Source organism: Stylophora pistillata, chromosome 11 (assembly GCF_964205215.1).
Source record: "Stylophora pistillata chromosome 11, jaStyPist1.2, whole genome shotgun sequence".
Taxonomy (NCBI): Eukaryota; Metazoa; Cnidaria; class Anthozoa; order Scleractinia; family Pocilloporidae; genus Stylophora; species Stylophora pistillata.
Window position 1 is genome coordinate 20,869,038 of NC_142529.1, and position 13,395 is coordinate 20,882,432.

Consider the following 13,395-nt stretch of genomic DNA (forward strand, 5'->3'; position numbering starts at 1 on the left):
TCTAACAATTTATTGAAGAGACAAACTATCAGAAACACTTGAATTTCTATTTGGGGGGAGGGGTGAGGAATTAAATGAAAATCTACTTGCCTGAGCATGCCATACTCACTGAGTAGCCTATTTCAATTTGAAAATGATGATCACAATAATAAAGATAATGATAATGATAATGATAACAATAACAAATCATTATTATTATCATTTATATTACTATTATGATTATTTCAATGTTTATCTATGAACAAAATGGTGTTATTGTTAGTCTAGCTGAATGAGTATCCAAGTAATTGAAACTGAGACAAAATAATCTCAAGAAAAGCCAGGAAAACCCCAAAAACTGTTCAGGACTGCAATTCTTGAGTTGGCTCATTGTGAAAGGTTTTGGGACTTCATTAAGCTAGTGCTGTCTGTAGTGGGCCCTGTGGCAAAGAGAGAAGAGTAGCAGCTGAGTTAACAATTATAATAATAATAAAGACAATGATAGCATTGATTGACCAAAGTGCCTCCGACTAATAACAGATGATACGTGACAAACAGTATAAGCAACACATTTTTCAAAACAAAAAGAGCAAGCTAAAACTGCCATCAGATAAAAATAACTGTCCATAAAAGACTGACAGCATAGAGCTGAAAAAAATAGGGACTGGTTCTGCCATCAGATAACAACAGTCCATAGACTGACTACCCAAGAGAAACAGAACAGATTGGTGGTTCTGCCATCAGATAACAACAGCCCATAATGGACTGACTACCCAAGAGAAACAGATCCACCTGTTAGTTCTGCCATCAGATAACAACAGTCCATGGACTAACTACCCAAGAGAAACAGAACTAGGCAGGTGGTTTTGAATCAGAAAACAACTACTTAAGACAAGCCCTCTGAACAATGTGTCTTAGAAAATCTTCTGCATTCTAATAATCTATTGAAGAGAAAAACTATCAGAAACACTTGAATTTCTACTTGGGGGGAGGGGGGTAAATAAATGAAAATCTACTTGCCTGAGCATGCCATCCTCATTGAGCAGCCTATTTCATTTTGAAAATGATTCAATCACAATCATAAAGATAATGATAACAATAACAAAATCATTAATAATAATGATAATTACAATAATCATAACAATAACTACAATGACAAAGTCCGTGTTAGTCTGGCCTCTACCTTGCAGAAAATATACAGCCCACTAACTGAAGCTGAATTCTTTAAAGGCATTGTATTCCAATTGGTCATTGAGGCACTCAAGCCACCTCACCACGACAAGGTACGAACATTGAGGTGGAAAAAAGGGTCTGTAAAATTGACTCCATGCTGATTCGAGATGAGAAATCTGTGTTCGAAGCTTCTTCAGTTCCACTCCAAGGGAATTTACTCTAGCCGATCTTTCGGTAAGTTAGGAAGCGAGCTCTTCGGAGTCGTGACTGAGTTTGGCGCCAAAAGATAAATTTTTCGCGCCTTCGGGCTCAAAGTCTAGCGTGGCGGAGTTCACCAGATTTACGATAGTCATAAATCCCGCAGATTTAATAAGTTCGTCGGGGATTGTTTATTACGAAGAAGATAGACCAGCTATTAGACAGAACGTGAACACAACGTGAACGAGGTCGGGAATCCTGGCTAACCCCACTACTTCGAACGATGAGTTGGTCGCCTGAAGTTCCCGTGTCGCCACACTTTAGATTTCGTCGGGAAATATCTTAAGTACATCGCATATGAAATATTTACGCAAAGGAACGTCACATACCTCTTTCAAAAGTAGATACCAATGCTTGCAAGGGTCAAGTGTGGCACTTGTAATCCTGCAAAGACTCTGCGTGGTTAAGTTAGCCAGTGGAAAGCCGCACGTCGAAAATCCGACTGCCTCTATGACTTCATTTCGTATGGTTTCGAAATCGAAAACATGATGCTTTTCGACATTTCGACATGAAAAATCTCGTCGAGGTTTAATATGATAATACTGGTAAGAATTTAACCAGGATACGAGGCCAAGTCGTGCGACCGCCACAGGTTTTGTACCAAAACAATAACATCGTGTACTACGATCGCAAAGCGTGAACACTGATCGATCCACCAAGTGACGCAATACTGGAAATTCGATACGGTTGTTATTCAGGTCGTACGGCACATGAAAATTGCGATATCTTTTGTTACTGTTTTATGGCAAACCAAGCGAAAGAATCATACCTAAATAATCGAAAGAGAGGCTTTTCGAATACGGCGCCTCGCCGGTATTGCCTCTTCTGTGAAAAGGAAGGATCTTTGAAAGACTACGTGATTAAAAATGTCGTTATAAGGAAACGGGCAGAAACAGAGAAAACGCAGTATTTTATGACCATTACGCGCACAACAAACTTCATTTCATTTCATGATTTTGATTTTCATCGCCAACAGATGACCCCGCGTTAACTCGCACGCATTCGCGTATCTCTCGTGGATTCGTGGACGCTAATCTGTATAATTACATTGTGGTGTAATTAATGTGATGACATCCACCCAACGCCTTCTTCCCCAAACCTCGGCATCAGTTTACGATGCCTGCTGAGAATTTTTTTCTTGAGCAAAGCTCGTCATGTGATCATAATCCATTTCCTTCTCAGCGGAGGTTTTCTTATCTAAGCCGATCAACTTAAAACCTTCGTTAGATTCTGATCATTTTATAAACAGACCCGGAGTCGCCGCTGGTATGCATTAAACTTCTCAAGTTCACTTCACTTCTAAGTGAACTAAAAACTTTTTAAGTGTACATATTTTACCCCAAAGGCGAGACCTCAATATAAGATCCTCTAATCTCAGTCACGCAAGTTTGCATGTGCAGCATCAAAGCTAGAAGATCACTTGTCTGTTTTAGGTTTAGAGTATGAGCAAATTTGTCGGCAACTTTTCATTTACACTACCATGATAATCTTCTCTGGGATAAGGTACTTTGTAATTATAAGCCACTTCGCCAGACTTCTTAACTTGAATTATCACTTAGGCTTTGCATCCCGTCCTCGCGTGAATTTGTTCAACGATCGTGACAGATTCCAGACCCATTGGCTTACCGGAGTTTCACGATTTTTCGGCAAGAAACTGGTCGATAAACCATAATGCTTTTGGTTTATCAGTCTACCTTTTCGTACTTCTTCACCTAACACCTGCTCGATCTCTCTGCAATTAATAACGATCTTGTGTTGCAGATTTTATTTTACGCCATTCCTTGTCTACTCAATGCTTGTCTTACATTTTAATTATGCAAGACAAGAATGAAAAGTTTCGATAGGTGAAAATAATGGGACAGAGAAGGAGGCTCCCGATCCAGCCGCTTGGGAAATAATAATAATAATAATAATAATAATAATAACAATAATAATAATAATAATAACAATATAACAATAATAATGATATTTATATAGCGCGCACATCAAAAGCTTCTCGTGGCGCTTTACAATACTATAAAAAAAAATAAAATAACCTAATGCACATAAATAAAATTCAATCAAACAGAAGAGAATTACTAGTTACAAATTTTGAAAAGAGAAAAGTCTTGATGTTCTTTTTAAAAATAGTTACGGAGCTAGATTTACGAATTGAAAAAGAATACTGTTCCACAACTTAGGTGCGAACACAGAAAAAGCTCTGTCCCCGTAGGTCTTTGTCTTTGACACAGGTTGCACAAGATAGTCAAATATAATTTCAAAAAAATGCCAATATAATTTCACTGCGCTTGGATAGCTGTTCAGGAGAACGTGACGTTGCGTTACATTTATAGTATTTTTAAAATGAGTGACAGGGATCAAATGTCAAGTACTTTTACTTCGTTCGAGTTTTGCCTAAAAAAAGATCGAGTATTCGCCAAGGAGGTTTTGTCCTTAGTCAGAATAAAGTAAAACTTTGAGTTTAACCGCGGATTTATTGAGTCGTTCTCAACAATAGCTCATGTTGTAGAGCGCTGAGCTATCGTGCAGGAGGTCGAGGATTCAAGCCACACACCGGACCAACACTCAGGGTAACTGAGGAGAATGTGCTGCCTTTGCTAGGACATCGCAAATTGATTAAACATTCCGAATCTTCTCGGATATATAAGGAGTATTGACCATAGGCTCCTTTTCCTGTATCTTGTCTATGGTGGTTGGCAGGGGACGTTAAACAACCCACGCACCTCTCGCAAAGAGTAGGGAACGTAGCTCTAGGAGTTGTAGTCTGGCTTTTTTTAAAAGCAGCATTAAAGATGAACTGGGTCGGCCTGTCTTAATATCGCATATAAAAAGATAGATAAAGTTATTTAAACCCAGTCTCTCTAGTGGATGTATGTTTTTCGAGACGTTCAAATAATAGTTAACTTCTATCAGATCTTTTGAGGTAACGTCCGCCATTCTCTTTTTCCGCGTGACTTAAAGTTCTTAGATTGGTGGCTCAGGCTTTTTCGTGTGAAGAGGAACGCAGAAAGCAAATAAATAAATAAATAAATAAATAAATATTTTTAGCCGGGAGGCAACCTCACTCTGAGTAGAAATTATAAATGTACAGTAGCTTAAAATTTGTTCAAAGTTAAAAGAGCATACAATAACAGCGAAGTACTAAGATAGAGTCGACAAAATATTAAATAGATAAAATAGTTTATATAAGCTCCTTAAATAAATTAAGGCTATTTGAGTTCCTTGTAGATATTGGAAGAGCATTCCATTTTTGTATCGCTTTATAAGTTGGTCTTTGTTGCCCCTACAGGCACCTCGATTTGGGCATTTGAAAGTTGTCTTTGTGCCTATTGTTATAGAGGTGGGCTAGGGTGGGTTTTCCTTAAACTTTTGAGCAAGCGAAACGAATTTTTCCACGTTTTGAATAATTAGCGGGAAAATATGCTCCCGTCGTTATGAACCATCAAGGGATTCGGTGAGTCTATTTAGGGAGTGTTTTATGTAGATTAGTCATCTTGGTGTTCTCGCTGGAGGCTCTTACTCTTACTTTGTTTTTTACTTTCCGTTTATTTGCGACTTATGAACGACGAGGATTCTTCATCACTTTCTTCTATATTCCTTCCGATTTGCATGCCATTTTGGAGGCATAGATGAATGTTATTTTACCCGCAGTAAGTATGCAGATTCAGGGCCTTTAAAGCGGTTTTCTTAAAGCGCACACGGATTTGGCGTCTCAAATAGTTTCGGAAGTGTAACCAGAAACCTATGTCTTCAAGAAGAGAGAGAATGAGCAACAGTTCAACTTCAACCGTAAGGTGATCAAGAGGAGCTCTGCCGCGATAAAATCTTTGGAGAGTGGGAACATTGGCAAGGCGAAGGAGGAGTTGAATGAAGGCATTTCTTTACTTAATTAATAACAGACAGAAGTTAGTTAAATTAGAGGATAAATCCGAATTTGGTTGGGCCACGGTTCAAGAATACGTATGCCGATGATTTGGCCAACGACGAAGCGGACGCCTCGAAAATTAAAAAGGCAGAGAAAAGAGCCGCAGCTAAGTTTAAAACTCTGCAAGAGAAAAAGAAGAAATCTAGCACTAAATTTTCTTTTTCCTCGCCTTCGCCGAATAGCGCTTCTAGATTTGGTAGTGCGTCCGGTTCTTTTCCTCCTGCTAGTAGTTATTTTCGTCCCCAAGGTCGATACTCCGGAACCATTTTCAAAAGCTCTGATTTGTGGTTTCGATGCGGAAAGAGAGGCCACTGGGCCAGTTCTTGCCCATCCAGAGATAAACTCTCAGTGTCGCCAGGTTCAAGATAACGACTTTTTGCTCTTGGATCAGTGTGAATTTGACCAGTCAGAGCAGGGCGTCGAAGACCCTTGCATTCAAGGAAAGTTGACCTTTTTGGCGTAATGTAGTTAGAGCTTCAGAGTTCGTTCTTGATATTATTCAGAATGGTTACAAAATTCTTTTTCAGGAAACACCCTTACCGTATTCGACTGAGAATCGATCTTCTGCTTTGCATCAGAGAAGTTTCGTTCAGGGAGCGATTTCAGAGTTGTTAGAATATATCAACAAAGTTGAAATGGTAAATTGGCCACCGTTACGGTTATAAAAGCTGACGTTTCGAGCGTTAGCCCTTCGTCATTAGCTCCGACGAAGGGCTAACGCTCGAAACGTCAGCTTTTATAACCGTAACGGTGGCCAATTTAACATTTCAACTTCACACCGACGCAGCCCCAAACATTTTCTTTAGAAACTATCAGTCTTTATTCAATTCAGAGTTGTTAGCCCGTGCCGGCCGGTTTACCCTCAGTTTTGTAACTCATTAGTCGCTGTACAGTCGTCAGGCAAACTTAGACTTATTTTGGATTTATCTCTTCTTAACAAATTTATCGTTAAGAAGTCTGTCAAGTCCGAGGACTTGAGAACAGTTTTTCAAATGTTTCTTCTGGGGATGTTGGTTTTTTCGTTTGACATCAAGTCAACCCATCACCACATTGATATTTGTGAAGAGCACAGGAAGTTTTTGTCGTTTAATTAAGTGGCCTTCTTCCCCTCTACTAACTATGTTCCGATGGAGTCATGAAATTTTACGAATTTGAGGTTTTGCCTTTTGGTTTGACTTCAGCTCCTTATGTCTTACGTCAATAGGGGAATCCTTGTTTACAATATTTGCCTCATTAGCATAAGCAATTCAGTTTCTGATGGAGCTAAAAATAAATCAGTTCTGAATATCGAAAGGTCAAAGTACGAGTCGGCCAATGAATACGAGCCTGATGCATTGATACTTTTTGTGCAACACGGGTTTAAAAACTCAAAATTTTACATAGAATGTATGAGCTCATTAGCGCTTTTGCCACCCAGAAATGTTGCAGTTTTTGATGGACTATTTCTCCTTGAATATTACACCCAAAGAGCTAAAAATTCCACCATGTACTAAGATTTTCTAGCTCTTTAGCTGCCTGAAGTCAATTTGTTTCTAACATGCTTCCTTCTTTACGCAAAACCGTATGCAAATGAGCAAAAATGTAAACAATGACGTCAGCATGAATCCGCCTATTGGTTAAATACTGGAGAGGTCGTTGTGATCTTATTTTAATGTATCGCGACGACGGCATTGGAGGCGATATGTCTGTAGAGCGTTCCAGAATTCTCAGCATTTCAGTTCGTCAAGATCTTGCTTCGTCTGGTTTCACAGCTAACGACGACAAGTCGATTTGGGAACCTACTCAGAAGTTAGTTTTCCTGGGATCCATTTTAAATTTCGGCGAAGCTTTAATTCAAATTCCTGAGATTCGCATCCTTAAGCTTAAATCTTCCCTCGTTTCGTGTCTCCAAAATAACCAAATTATAGCCAGAGAACTTGCTTCAGCTACAGGACAAATTATTTCTATGGCTTGTGCAGTAGGCAATGTTATCGCTTAGCCTGGGGTCCTCATTCTATAGATCGTTTCGCAAATCATGTAAATGCCAAACTCCCTCGTTTCAATTCAAGATTTTGGAATCCAGGTTCTGAATGCATAGATGCTTTTGTCATGGATTGGCACGGGGAAAATAATTACGCCTGTCAGCCTATCTGTCTTATTCTGAGGGTCTTACATCACACGCGCAACTGTAGAGCTTCAGGTTCCCTTATCGTTCCTTTGTGGCCTTCCGCCCTCTTTTAGCCGATGATTTGTCCAGATGAAGAACGTTTCGCATCTTTCATTGTTGATTGGATGGAACTTACCACATTCAAAGAAGCCTACATTCCCGGCAGTTGTAAAAGCTCGTTTGGAAACGAGAACTTAAACTTCAGGATGATTGCTTTAAGAGTCCACTTTGATTGTTAGGTATTTTTCCTTTTTTTTTTTTTTTCTTTTTGTCCGCAGTATTTTTAGCGGGCCGCCGGTTTTTTTTCTTTCTTTGTACTCTTGGGGCCGTGCGACCTCCAGTCAGCATACGACGGCAAATACTGTGTGATGTTTCCTGTTGTTGTTTCGCATGGGTTGGGTGGTGATTGGGGAATTTAGACGAGAGACGAATTTTTCCGCGTTTTGAATATTTAGCGAAAAAATACGCTATGAACTATCAAGGGATTCGGTGAGTCTATTTAAGGAGTGTTTTATGTAGATTAGTCACCTTAGTGTTCTCGCTGGAGGCTAGCTCTTTCTCTTACTTTGTTTTGCTACTTTGTCTGTCCTTCTTTCTTTTTAGTTCATGATATGTTAGCGCTACTGAGAAGCAGCTGATTTGCGTCCAGTCGCGTGTGCTGAATCTTTATGGAGTTTATTTAGGAAACTTTTCGCTTCTAGTGGTTTTATTTATTCACGCATTATTTAAATGCGCGCTTGTGCTTGTATTTCGCAACTGTTTTTGTCCATTTGGGAGGATATGGAGACTCTCCTTTTCGCCATCTGTCCCTTTTGGTGTATTGGCCTTTTTTGTGCCAGGAGAGTTTTGGGACTATCTGTACCCTCGAGTATGAGACCATATGTGCCCAGCTTTCATAGAATTGCGAGATATTTTAGGTCGTCAATGGTTTGTGTTTATTTAACATGTTTTTCACATTTGTGGTTAAGGGCCAATCTGCGCCCTCACCCCACCGGACTTGGGGCTATCTGTGCCCAGCATTTAGGGAGTTGCGCGTTAATTTTGAAGGGTCGACTAGTTTGTGTTTATTAACACGTTTTAAATTTGTGATTAAGGAACCACCTGTGCCCTTTGCCGGACTTGGGACTATCTGCGCCCATGGGTGTGGACTGATTCGTGCCATCATGTGTTAGATTTCCTATTTACCTTTATTGCTGTTTCTCAGTTCCTGATCTCTTTTTATTAAATAATATAGACGGATTCTCCATCTTTTTTGTCTCTCTCTCTCACTCTCTCTTTTTTTTTTTGTCGGTTGGTTTTCTTTTTGTTTTGTTTTCTTTGCAGATGTGTTCCAGTCAGAAATGTTGTCGGAATTCTTCTCTTCAACCCCCGAGCATCTCCAACCCACTGCGCATGCGTTTCTGGTGAATGGCACAGTTCTTGGGTTCTAAAGCGGATGGTACTGTACGTACCTACCTGGGAGGTTTTAGAAGATGGATACGTTGGGCTTCTTCCAATTTTGTCTGCCCCTTTCCTGTCAGTCCCTTTCAAGTCCCGATTTATTTGCAGTGCTCGCTTCAGGATGTTAATTCTCTTTCTCCAGTTCTTAACGCCGTCTATAGCATTGACTGGGCGCAGCAGATGGCCGCCTCCCGGTTAGCTCAATGGATAGAGCGCTGGACTGTTGTGCGGGAGGTCGAGGGTTCGAGCCCCGGCCGGACCAGCACTCAAGGTCTAAAAATAATTGAGAAGAATATGCTACCTTTCTATACCAAGAAATGGTTAGATACTCTAGTCTTCTCGGATAGGGACGAATAAATGGAGGTCCCGTCTCCTGCAGGGTTAGGGGTAGGAGACGTTAATTTCCCACGCACGGGATTACTGTGTGATGGATGTCCTTCCTTGGGGTGGTTGCTGGGTGGGAATTGGCCCTGAAAAGCCCCCATGGGGAGTGGCAATTAACGTATGTATGTATGTATGTATGTATGTATGTATGTATGACTGGCTTGTCTAAAATCTCCATTCATCCTCTGGTTTCCTTAATGGTCAGTGCATCTTTAACCGCTTTACCGAGTTAAGCCAAATAAAGGCCTGAAATGTTAAGCATATCAAACTCTTTCCCCAGCGCCACGAACATTTGTTTTTCTCGGTTCCAGGAGTACGCGACCACTAACCCCACGTGATGTGCATGCTCTCCGTTGCGAATTTTCAAAATGGCGGACAGGCCAAAGAGGGAAATTAAAAAACAAAGCGATTTTGCAATGAATATTCAACACCCCGAGCTTCAAAAATTGTACTTGTTTATCTCGTAAGTAAATGATGGCAGATTAATTCCCGAAGCGCTTTCTGAGTTTCCCGATCCTTCTCGTACTGCTTTCACGCTTACAAAACAGGAAAAAAATTAAAAGGAAGAAGATACAGTTGTTTTGAAACGCCAATCGACAAGGGTAAATCTGCTTTTTGTTCGACACTTTACATATCAAAACAAAGGAAATTTTTTCCTCTTCTTCACCCTGGCGGTATATTTTTAATTTGCGCCTGCGTAAAAGAGACATCATCCGAGACTCTTCGCTCGGTCGTGTTTTGGTCAAAAACGCCTTGTTAATTTCACGCACCGCTCGGAAAAAAGGTAAAAATGACGAGGGAAAATTTTTACCTTCAAGTTAGAAAATCAGCGAAATAGAAAGCCACAATATTGTAGTTTAATATTTCAGAGGTACATTGAGTGATTTTTCCTTAAAGAATCTACACGATGGTAAAACATTCGTAAATTACACTCGATTTGAGTGGGTCGTTGAAGTGGGCGTGGTCACTATATTCATGTTAAGACTATTTGTACCCCATGAGTTTGATATGTTTTCCCCTCATATAATTCCATTTTCCTCCTTAGAGTCGTCAAAAACTGATCAATTCCGTGACGGGGCGTGGATCGTTATCGCGAGGTCTGACCTACCGACGTGTCCTATTAAGGCCTTGGAAGATTACGTCTCAGCCGCGCAGATCGACCTCTCCGAAGAGTTACCTCTCTTCAGACCCCTCACTTCTCCTCGGTCGAAAGCGATGGTCCGAAGCCAAGGGATTAGCTATTCAAGAGCTCGCGAGCTTGTAAAGGATGTTTTTCGAGGTTTAACAGACGTTTCAAAGCTCAGCGTTCATAGCCTTAGAGCTGGTGGAGCCATGCACCTCAGTAGCTAATGCCGGAATTCCTGATAGACATTCAAGCGTCATGGTCGTTGGGCAAGCGAAAACGCCAAAGATGGCTATGTCAAAGACAATCTTGATTCTCGTCTATTGGTCTCACGATCTTTAGGAATCTGAATTGTATGCCTTGTTTTTCTTTAAGACCATACCCGGCAGTTCGAGGGATTTCTATCCATAGGGCCGGGGTTTTTCCTCAGTCTTTGCTGTAACGAGCGCAGTGAGGTTTTTTCACCCTTTGGATGCTCATTGGTTCTTCCCTAGGTTCTGTTTTTTTTCCCATGCGCATATGTATTATTGCTTTGACTTGACTCAATAAACGTGCGGCCTCCAGTCAGCATACAATAGCAAATACTGTCTCGTGTTTCCTGTTGTTTTTACGCACAGGTTAGGTGGTGAGGGGGGAACTTAGACGAGAGGCGTGGCTCTGGCCATCTAAGGAACTATACATAAGGAGACCACAAAGTGGACGTCAGGGGAAACAGACTTCCCTTTCCGCCCACAGCTAAAATCGACAAATCCCGAACGACGCCCTACTTTTCCCTCTCTATTCCCTAATTTTCTTTTGATTTCACTCGTGCAGCTTATCTCAGTTTTTATGCCTCAACTATTTTTAATTTTTCTTTTCCTTTTTTATGCTTGTATCTATGTACCATTTGCAATCGAACTTGATAACAGGCTCTCCTAGTGAGCTATCTTTGTTAGTGTTTCTGTTCCACTTCGAGCACAAACGATTTTTTTTTTGGCCGAGTGAACAAAGCAAAAGATGTGGGAAAAAGCGAGAGACTCAGTCATTTACATTTGTTTTCCCAGGAAAATGAATTTTCCTGGGTACCATTTCAAATTACCATAGCAGCTTATGTCACCTGCTCTTCAACCCCTTTTCCCCTTTCACCTTCCCTATTACATTTTTTTTTTTCTGTCTTGATTATCGCTTGTTTTAAAACCTCGCTTAAGTAACTTTTCGGAGTCTCTTTTTCGGTACAACTCTTTGCCAGAATCAAAGCGAAGTCCACGTTTCGGACTTCATTCTTAAAATCGACAGTCCGTAAATTGCACATTTTACATTTTTCCTTGATTGTTCACTGACGATAACTTCATCTTCAAAGAGTGTTTTTTTTTCCCGCTAAAACATATCTAGACTTGACATGTATCCGATCGAGTGCAGCCTAGTTCTCAGTTAAACAACGTAGTGGACGGCACGTAGATCGATACTTGCGAGCGAGAAATCACGCGTGCTCCACGAAAGAATCTTTTTTCCTAATGCCGTTGCTCTTATGAGCGCGTGTTGTTCGCCTTATAATTAGTCAAGAACAAAAATTTGTCTCGGACACTAAATTGTGTCCCTAATCCGGAAGCAACACCACCAATATCAAAATTTGAATCATACAATGAACTAAAATCCCATGTAGAAAAAAATGGTACCTGGTGCAAAGTGGTTTGGCAATTTCTCAAATGCTCTTATTTTATTCGAGCTAGTGCAAAGCTGATGGTATTGCGGAAATGTTTGAAGCCTACCCATAAAGCACCACTTTAAATGTCCCGCCGACAAACCTCGTCAACCTGAAAAGGTGTCATTCTCATTCATTACCAAAAGTACGCTCTTCTACTACTTGACTCTCGTAATTGGCACGTGTCGTTCCTTGTTAATTCTTGTAGAATCATTACTTCTCTCACTGTCGCTCACCTCCATCCTCTAGCGCGAATGGCACACAGATATTATTGTGCTGATCAAAGCCGTTGCAAATTCAACTCAAGTAGGCTGATCGATAAAAATTACTATCCATAACCAGATAACACCAGAATCACAACCATACACCTGTTATACCATGCAGTGAAGGTCTTGTATTGGTTTTGTGTAAACATTCTTCCGACAGATAACGCTGCTCTCTACTCTTATGATGTCTTCTGCTCATTTGGTTGAAACGTCTGCTGACAACTTTCCTTTGTAGGACAACACCCGCTAGAGTCAGTAAGAGTCCTTGGTTTTCTCTCTGCATAATATGCATTGCCTCAGTTGAAAAGAAAAACAAGTTTGACAAAGACAGTGAGCCAGACAGCCGTAATTTGTAAGTTACCACAACCCAACCGCGTTCCCAGGGCATTTTTCCCTTAGTCGAGGGTGGAGTTGGGGGTGGGGCGAGAAAAAGCCCTGGGAACGAGGTTGACGATAACCGTAAAAAGATGGTGGTTTGACAGGAATCTGCTTTTTAAGTTAAAAACACCGGGATATGCCTCACTTCTGCCTCACCTCCTGACTCCTTGGTTATGATTATACGTCAGTCACGAGACACTGATCTGTTTAACTCGGCCTTCAACATCTGATCTACCCTTCTAGCTGCTATACGCTTCCTTATAAATTAGTCACTAGATCTCGTTGTTAGATCAAATTAACGTCTACCCGGTAAGTTTGAGTATTCTCATTCCCTGTTTTCTGAATAATGTATGGATATCATAGGAAGAAGTTACAACTTATAATTAATTGTAGAAGTTAAAGGCCATTCCCGAGTTAATTCCAGATAGACACCAGATGCCATAGAATGATAAAGTTCACTTTTCAAGTTTTTTAAAATTTCGTAACGTTTCTCGACGAAAGTACGTTTCGGCCTATTTTTGGATTAAGTTTCCTCTTGGATTTGAAAAAATCAAAGGTCGACGGAACCTTCAAACGATTCCTGTAACGAATACCGTTCATTGTTGTGATTGCGTGACCGTCAATACCTCCTTGTTTCATGTG

General features: G+C 40.6%; 1 long non-coding RNA gene across 1 annotated transcript; it reads left to right on the forward strand.

Moving 5' to 3' along the window:
* The first annotated feature begins 7,001 nt into the window (after positions 1-7,001).
* LOC148720533 (uncharacterized) lies at positions 7,002-11,297 on the forward strand. The gene is made up of 2 exons (XR_015993569.1): positions 7,002-9,192; positions 10,351-11,297. It is a non-coding gene; the product is annotated as an uncharacterized LOC148720533 (long non-coding RNA).
* Positions 11,298-13,395: the final 2,098 nt, after the last annotated feature.